Source organism: Botryllus schlosseri, chromosome 7 (assembly GCF_051294905.1).
Source record: "Botryllus schlosseri isolate E-star chromosome 7, Bs_hap1, whole genome shotgun sequence".
In the NCBI taxonomy this organism is placed as follows: domain Eukaryota; kingdom Metazoa; phylum Chordata; class Ascidiacea; order Stolidobranchia; family Styelidae; genus Botryllus; species Botryllus schlosseri.
The window spans coordinates 1,176,315-1,185,878 of record NC_137242.1 but is presented as its reverse complement, the minus strand read 5'-3'; the positions used below and the strand labels follow the sequence as shown (position 1 = coordinate 1,185,878).

Here is a 9,564-nt window from a genome sequence, read left to right as displayed (position 1 = left end):
TGGAGAGGAAACTCATTACAAGAGGCCTCAAGTACGCAAATAGGTGTACTGCGCATGGCGCCGCAGCAGAGACGTAAAGCCTGGTTCTGGACGACTTCGATTTTGTTGATGTGGCACTTAGGGGCAAAAAAATACGCTGGCATCCCATAATCTACGATGGATCGTATAACTGACCTGTATAGGCGGAGGAGAGATCTCCTGTTCGCACCCCAATTAGTGCTTGTCAATGCACGGAGTATGTTTAATCGTTGACAGCATTTCTTGACGATGTTTGTTATGTGATCCTTGTATGACAAGGTCTTGTCGAATGTAACCCCCAAGTATTTAAAACTGTTAACGAGCTCAATTCTGTGATTTTCGATCGTCAACGATATTTCTGGAATATTACGTTTCTTACTAAAAACCAAGGCAACCGATTTGCTTTTTGAGAGAGTAAACCCCCATTGATCACACCATTTCTGGACTGTATCGAGAGAGGTCTGAAGGGATGATACAAGAGAGGGTATTGAGAGTCCACTTTCCCAGATTGCGGAATCGTCTGCGTAGAGGCCAATCTGGCTGGGTATCAAAGGTGGCAAGTCGTTGAGCATGACAGTGAAAAGCAAAGGACTAAGAACACTACCTTGTGGAATTCCGTTTTCTAGGTGGCCGGTGTCCGATAATGAGACCCCTACTCTAACCTGGAAGGTTCGGCCGTTGAGAAAGTTTGCTATCCACTTCAACATTCTACCTCTAATGCCAAGTTGCGAAAGCTTGTGTAATAATCCGCTACGCCACACCATGTCATACGCGCGCTCGAAATCCAAAAACACGGCCACTGTTGAACGCTGGTTATTTATCGCTTTGTAAGCTGTATCATGCATTCGCATGATGTGATCGAGGGTGCTACGTCCTTCCCGGAAACCAGATTGAGAATGATGGAGCAGACTTTGTGATTCTAGGAACCAACGCAATCTGCGGGCAATCATTACTTCGAACACTTTCGACAGATGGCTCGTGAGCGATATTGGACGGTAAGATGTTGGGTCAGACGTATCCTTTCCGGGCTTCAGTATCGGAATAACGATAGAGTGTTTCCAATCACGAGGAATCTGACCTTTTATCCAGGATTTATTGAACAGATTCAGTAGCCGCGACGTGGCAAAGCGAGACAAGTTCTTCAGCATGGCGTAACATATCGAATCCTCTCCCGGGCACGAGTCCCTACGGCTATGCACCGCAGAACGTAGTTCGGCGAGGCTGAAAGGCATGTTGATTGCAAGTTCGTTACCACTTTCGAATCCTGGAATGATATCATTGCTTCTCATGAACTCCAACTGATTAGATTGGAATGTTGAGGAGTAATTATGATTGCTAGAGACGTCGGAAAACACTGATGAGAAAATTTGTGCTTTAGATCTGTCGTCATGGTAACTGTTGTCCCCGGAGTACATCGTCGGCATGGTTCGAAGTGACGTGGAACCGGACATGGCTGCAATTGTTTTCCAAATCCTAGAAGAGCTCGTTTTCTGATTTACCGAATCACAGAAAGCCTCCCAGCATTTTCGTTTAGCTGATAATATTACTTTGCGGCATTCTGATCGCATTTTCTTGAAATTTATCACCTCTGTCATGGCAAACGTTCTCTTCATTTTTTGAAAGGCGGCTTTTTTGCGGCGTACTGAGCGGGCACAGTCTTCGTTCCACCATGGGACTGGTATCTTAGTAGAAGCGCGCGATCGAGGTATTGAAATTTTTGCTGCCATTTTCAGACAATTTGCAATCTCGCTGTTAAGTTGTTCCACATCACCTGAACTAAATTCACCTATCATGTTGTCCACCGATTTAGAGAATTCCAACCAGTTTGCTCGTTGCAGGCACCACTTTGTTGGTCTTGTTTCACTTCGGTTTTGACCTATATTACAATAGGTGAGAACTACGAAGTGGTCGCTTCCTAAAAGGTGTGGTGAGACCGTAGTGCGGCATTTGTGGGCGATACTTGGTGAAGCAAGCGTCATATCGATGAGAGACCATCGATGCTCGGCGTTTACGGACATATTGATCCTGGTTGGTTGAGAGGTGTTTACTGCAACGATGTTGTTTCTGTCTATAGCTTCGTAAAGACGGCTACCACGCTGGTTGTTTGTATGACTCCAAGACCAATGGTGGGCGTTGAAATCTCCGCATACGACACTGCGAGATGGTAGGCAGTCGAGAAATGACAAATCATTCGTTTCTAGTCGACAGTCGGGAGACACGTAGACGTTGAATATCGCCGTGGTCCCAACTTTTACACAAAGTAGTTCGAAACATTGCGACGTTATAGATGGGTCCTCAGTTGAGCTTAGCGCTTCGGAGACGAATGTTGCGAGACCACCTTTATGGACGGTATTGTCCCTTCTAAATAGTTTGTATCCTTTTAATTTTGGCGTGTATTTAGCAATAAGATGGGTCTCCTGAAGTACTATAACGTCCGGTTTATGATCAAGGGATGTCAGGAAATTTTTGAACTCGTATAGCTTGCGGTAAATACCGCGGCAATTCCATTGTAGCACTGCGAGTTGTTTATGCGTCATGGCTGCCAGTATCCTTTCCCTGCTGATATTGGTCCACCAAATTTGACGAGCCCTGGAGCGCGGTAGGGGAGATCTCGTGGCCTAAATAGCTACTGGACACTTTGGCCACTATGTTGAATATATCGGTGTCTCCACACTTGGATGCAGATATTGTTAGCTGAACAATTTGTGCAATCATTGCTAGCAGTTGTACGGTCTCGATTTTCGGTACTTCATTGTCATTGCTTCTAGGTACAGCCCAGCAAACACTCGATGTCCAGTTGACTTCCGGTGGAATAGCTGGCAGGACATCCGGTTACTTCCGGCCGTTACCTCCCTGGAGTGGGTTTGTCGACAACTAGAGACGTCCTGTCCACTCGCTGAGTACGTCCGCAATGACGTGCTGTGGACATGGAGAGACTCGTCATGGACGCGTCTGACCTAGCCTGGACGTCACGTGGTTCCCTATGGATGCGCCTGACGTACTGTGGACATGACGCCACTTCCTATGGACACGCTTAACGTACTGTGGACATGACGTCACTCCCTATGGACACGCCTGACGTACTGTGGACATGACGCCACTTCCTATGGAAGTGTCATTCGCCCCCTTTATCATCTCCACTCCATACCTGGTTCAACGCCTCACGACTAACAACATGGGATACAACATCATATCAGCTCACACACAGCGTATATTGGGTGAGTGGGGAATGAAACTGGCAAAATACAAATACGATATTGGTTATTATCAACGAAACTACATCTAATTTACGAAACACAAAATGTGAAATAAGGCGAGAACTACTACCACTCAACACAGTCAAGGCTGAAGTAAAAAATCATATTGCGACAAGCAATCACAGAAAATGTGTCACAGGAGTTTAGCAAACAGCAACTGCTAATTCCACTCAAACTACTGACAAATAGTCAAAGTAAAAAAGCATTAATTACATAAAAAAAGGTGTCAAAGGAATATAAGACACTGCAACTGTTGGGACAACTCAAAGCTAATGGAACAGTCCATGTGCAAAAGATTGATGAAATGAAAGAATGGTATCGCAGGAATAAAGTAACCGCAACAATTTAAAACGAGCATTACAAAAAGCGTTCAGTAAAAATTCACTCTGCAAGAATTATATCAATGCACCGTTTGCAGATGTCGAGTGCCTATTCTTTTTCTTCGTCAATCACAAGTGGCTGCACCAAAACGTTTTTTCTCGGCGCTTGTGGCTGAAATATATACAGCAATGTCAGTGAATTCCGTATGTTGCCTATTTCTGCTCGAAGTAGTTATACACCTTGGAAAGTGCTACCTATGCTTCACTACAGATTTACGTTACTTACCGGTATATGTCTGCTGGAGAACCAACTCCTGTTCAACGAAGACCACTTCTCAAGTACTTATCAACTTATATTTCTACTTCCACTTGAAATAATCTTGACATGCCTTGAAAATTGCTACTTCTACTTCAGTTGAAATTTATGATGTTACTTCTACTTCAGCTTAAGTACCAAAAACGACTACTTTTACTTCGGCTACCCATGTTCGGACCATTACATGGTAAAAGAATGAAACATTACAACCAAATCTACCATTTTCAAACAACTCGAGTACCTTTCAACTTCAATTTCAACTTGGAGTAGTTTTAACATACTTCGTAAATCATTACTTACTCCAGTATAAATTCCTGTTACTTCTACTTCCACCAGAGTCCCAACGTTGAATACTTTAATTTGTTAAATGCCACTTACGGTTATATGCAAAAATCAAGCGACACCTCGACCAAATTTACGACATCACACTAACGGCTTCCTTGAGGTAGGTTAAACATGTCTTGTAAACCACTACATATACTTCACTAGAAATTATGTATTACTTGAGCAGTACCGACTACTTTTACTTCGACTACCCATGTTGGCAAGAAGCCAAATTCCATTACATCAGGGCTGTCAAACATACAGACCGCCCAGCAATTCTGCATAGATTGAACAATGCTTGTTTGATGCAATGCAACGTTTGAAATTTCCGTAAGAAATACTTCCATTAAATAATCCCTCAACACTGCAAAAATCGAGTGCGGAAAAAATGCATATTGCGTTCCGAGTTCTATGAAAAAATTACCAAAAACAGAAGCACAAACGCCAAAACGGAACTGATACATGCAAGTTACATGGTGAAGACAATAGTTTCACAAAAATATAATTACAATATCTGTGGTCGCACTAGTGCAGGGCTGGCCAACCTTTTCAGCTAAAGGGCCACATTCGAACGCCGAAATATTGCGCGGGCCACTAGCCGCGCGAAAAGTTTTCGAAGTTCATAGCTCAATAATATTATCACTTGACTATATTGCGGGCCTGCAGTATATCGCTGGGATCAGTTTGCCAGGACTGGACTATTCAGCGCCTGGACATATCAATTTCAAAAGCTTCGACCAACATGCATCAATCATTTTGTGCCTAGGTTTCATAGTCGACGGTCTTTCAGCGAGCGCAAACGCTAGGTCGCATATGTTGAACGACACTTTGTCTCGTAATCGAGAATATAGTTAGACTCAATCTGATACATTAGGCGTTCATTCATTTTCAAAAAGGGGTAACAATATTAAAAGCAAGAAATCGAATGACTACATGTTGCGCAAAGCGTGTAGAAAATATTTACTTTTCATAAATTTATCGCAAATTATTCTGCTTTGTAGTGTACGAAGATCTACCAAAGTGTGACTGGCTCATGGAAATGCCAATGCGTCGTAACTGATATTTTAGTCATCACATCTCAAGTGTTGCGGCGAGACTAATCAAATATTTGGTTGGCCTTGCAAGTTCACAATCTGTGCAATTCATTTTTTTTATAACATTACCAAGTTCGGAAATTACCTCGCGGGCCACTCAAAACCTTCTCGCGGGCCACGGGTTGGCCGGCCCTGCACTAGTGCATCACAAAAGACTCAAATGATCCCTGGCCTTGAGGGAAACCTGAATCACTATTTAAGACGATGAAGAAAATTTCAATGTCCGCGTTTACAGTAACATACTTTGTCTACCTCAACGCATACCCAAGTTTGCCGCAGTGTTCGAGTAAATTATAGGTAGCATAGAAAAATACCGACTTACATCATTGTTAGAAGAGCTACTGTTTTATTGATTTTAACTGTATTTTGCCGCCAAATCACCATATTATTGACAATTCCATTGTTTGCGAATATAGGTGCAGCTAGAATATAACCTATATGATCCGAAATCGCGAAATTTTTTCAAAGTTAATGAATGAATTCTGGCAATAATAATGTTGCATATATTGTGGATCACCTCTGTATACCGCTGGGCTCAATTGACCAGATCTGTGTACCGCAGGGCTTAATTGACCAAGACACGAATAATCGAAGATTTCAGTGAACATGTGTCTATCATTTTGCGCAAAGGTTTCATCAACGACTATTTTTCAGCGAGTGCAGGCGCGAAGTCGCATGTGGGACAACAAGTTCTCACATAATTGTGAATATAGTTGAGCTCAATTCCGTAGATTGGGCGCATATTTAATTTTCATGAGAGGGAAACAATACTATAAAAGCTAGAAATCGAGTGACAATAAATCGCGCGAAGAGCTAAGAAAAATATCAAGTCAAATAAATCTGCGACAAAATATTCTACTTTATGTTCATATACGAAATTGTGGATGGCCCCTGGCTACGCCAACGCGTCGGAACTGATATTTTCGTCATCAACATCTAAAAGTTTGCGGTCAGGACAATCAAATTTTCGTTGGTCTTGCAAGCTCACAATAAATTACCTGCCTAATTTATTTTTTGATATTGCAATTTATTTCGATAATTAACTCGCGGGCCACTGAAAACCTTGCGAGCCACGGGTTGGCTACTCCTGACCGAGATCAAATCTACTCTATGAAACAAATTACAAGATTTCTTTCTAACTCAATTTTCTGCTTGTACTGGAAGCAGCTTTTACATGCCTTATAGATCTCTACATACACTCGATTAGAAATTTTATGCTTTGCTTGGGTTCCAATGCTGATCATCTTCAACATAAAGATACGCGCTAGTCAACATGGATATACGTTGACTGCCTATATTCAGAAATAGTCACGATTTCGTGGCAAGATGATGGTAAAACCTTGACCAAATTTACTTCTCAAAATTTCTTGAAGACTTATTAACGCAATTTTTCATTTCCGCTTGTAGTTTCAACAGAAATTTAGGATATTACTTTCACCTTGACTATACCTCTATTCGGAAATGGCCAGCTACGATTACACTCTAAAGAATTCCACAATTCAGGCTAATCCACTTATTGATGCTCGTGCAATTTTCTTAATTTTCTATTTCCACTTGAGCAATCGCTCACTACTGCTACTTGAACTTGAGCAGAAATGTATGATATGATGCTACGACTGATTGAGTACCAACACTAAATTCTTCAACCACCTTCGGTTTTTGCAAATTGTATCGAAGCTATTTATTTTACCATCGTTTGCTCTCCAACTTTCACGCCTGGGCCTGGCGCCACACTTCGCATTGTTGATGAATGGATTTCGCATCCGGTGCCTGAAAATAGATTGATTTTGAACATTGATTTTCGCATATGATAGGTAGGCCTACCATTCAACTTACAGAAAATGATATTATACAGGCACCACTTGTTCCGTGCTCTTTTTTGTCAAGTTGAAGCCCATGATGTATTTAAGTACTCCATCATGTTGACGGTACACTACACACTTTATAATGCATTCTTCGTGCAGTCTGCTTGACGTGGTCATCACCAACGGAAAACATTGCTGATATCTAGGTAAAAAATCAGACTGGTTGTATTCAAGTCATCTGACAGTACAAAAAACAAAACTATGCGGGTGCAAGCATGCTGCCTATAGTACATTTACACACTAATCAGTTATCAGGTTACTGTTGGCGAGAAATTCTCGCCGAGAATATTGGCTACTGTGAATCACCCAGAATATGATTACGTCATCAATGGTAATTCAATAATTCATTTTGATAGCCGAGATTCGCTGGGCGATACGATAAAGGCCAAACCGCGGCTCTGAGTTGAGGGTTTGATTGCGGCACATGCATTTCCTCAACTTGAAGAGGGAGTCAACATAATCTTAAATAATGTCTTCTATCACGTTTAGACAATATGCTTGTATATTAACATCAGTTGTCACGCGAGCATTTATATCTGATCACGCCGATTAATGAATTATGCTGACGTCACAAAGCGATATCATAGTCCAGATGCAGAATAAGGCGCTTGCGCTTTACAATGAACACAAGCAACCGTGGCATTTGCGCAACAGCGAATATACGGTTTAACTTTAGCCCGGCGTATACCAGGTCTATTTCAGCACATATTGTCGTTCAAAAGTAATTCAGTATCGAATCAGAGCAAAAAATATTTCCGCCACGCGAATGAAATTTTTCAATCACGCGAGAAATGTGTCTGTCACGCACAACATGTTGTCGAAAACAATCACCGATTTCAGTCTGGGGTGCGGCTATATATACAGGGTGAATTTGGCCACGGCAAGAGCGTATCATGTACTACAAAGGGGCATAGTCATTAATAATGAACTACATAATAATCAATCATGGTATCCTATCAAAGTATAACTTGCACTTGTTAATAATCAATTACTCATATAGGTTGTATATGGGACATACTTTTCAGCAAATGTACTCATTTTATCAGGTTTTTGAAGGAAGAGTCAGCAGAATACTTTCAGCAAGAGTTGTTAATTGGAAATAATCCACAATGGCGGCAATCAGTCTCAGGCGCAACCAAACTAGTACAATCCATATAAAGTTAGCCAGTGATCAAGCAATAAATAAATGCCTCATTACATAAATTACTATGGTATGACCGCGCAAATACATGAGATATTTTTATCACTATCTTGAGGAACATTCAGTCTACCGACCAGCAAAACATGCTATTGGAATGAATCAGCAAATAGGTGTTTATGGCGTTTCAATCATACTGCAGCGTGTTCACACTTCACAGTATGGCGTATCTGCATTCCAAGAAATAACGAGGCGTAACAAACAATGAGTGTTCTACCATATATCGATATTGAACACAAACTATCAACGAAAAAGGAGAAGCTAAATTACGCTCACAAGAAGTGTATACGGTGGTTAAGTCTATTTACGCATCATTCTATATCATTATTAATTAGAACTCTTACCATTTCAAACTGTTTCACTGTTGGAGCGATTCGGGTAGAGTTTCTGAATCAACAACACTAACAACAGACAGCAAGTCTTCAGCTTTCGCTTCGTACAGCTTCTCAATCTAATCAATGACTAATGACTGTTTTGTCTGCGTCCATTATCTCTAAGGAACTCGTCGCATCAGTCACACAGACTTCAACTCAGATTCAAATGCCAGAAGCACGCGCCGTCGCGCTGCACTGAGCAGGTATCACGTGACGGAGAAGGAAGAAGGCTGTCTGGGCCGCGATTGTTGAGATACCAGACTTGACGTGTTGTGTGCTACGAATGGTCAATTGGTCATGGCGTATCATGCTTACTGAATCACGTTGTGATGCCGCCACATGCATCACAATTTCACCTTGATGCTCACATTTGTTCTTGTATTTCACCATATTGGGATAGTATACATATTCAGAACACGTATTTCGCCATGATGTGCACTGTGCAGTTGTGCAGGTGCAGGTGCACGCCTGGGTCCTGCTATATGCCTCTTTAGGCCTATAGTTCAGCTTATTAACAATTTCATTAAATCAATACAAAGCAGGATTGCGATATATTTAAGAAAACAGTACACCAATAAATGGCTATATAGCCTATATTATGTCTTACGATTTCGTCCGCGAGATGTGCATGTGCATCCCACGTGGGGATGAATAATGATAATATGCCATTTTGAACAGAGAGAGAGAGAGTCTTTATTTTGAACAAGCCAGCTGGACTCCATGAAAACGATATCCAAGTAGGGGTATCCTGATGAACTCCCATGTACGAGGCATCCAGGTGACTGACTACCATGACAT

General features: G+C 41.7%; 1 long non-coding RNA gene across 1 annotated transcript; it reads right to left on the bottom strand.

The window, feature by feature from the left end:
* Nucleotides 1-3,211: 3,211 nt before the first annotated feature.
* LOC145443106 (uncharacterized) lies at nt 3,212-9,329 on the bottom strand. Its single transcript, XR_013916283.1, has 4 exons — nt 8,737-9,329; nt 7,166-7,336; nt 7,020-7,099; nt 3,212-3,767 (listed from the first exon to the last, which is right to left on the bottom strand). It is a non-coding gene; the product is annotated as an uncharacterized LOC145443106 (long non-coding RNA).
* Between the last annotated feature and the right edge of the window lie 235 nt (nt 9,330-9,564).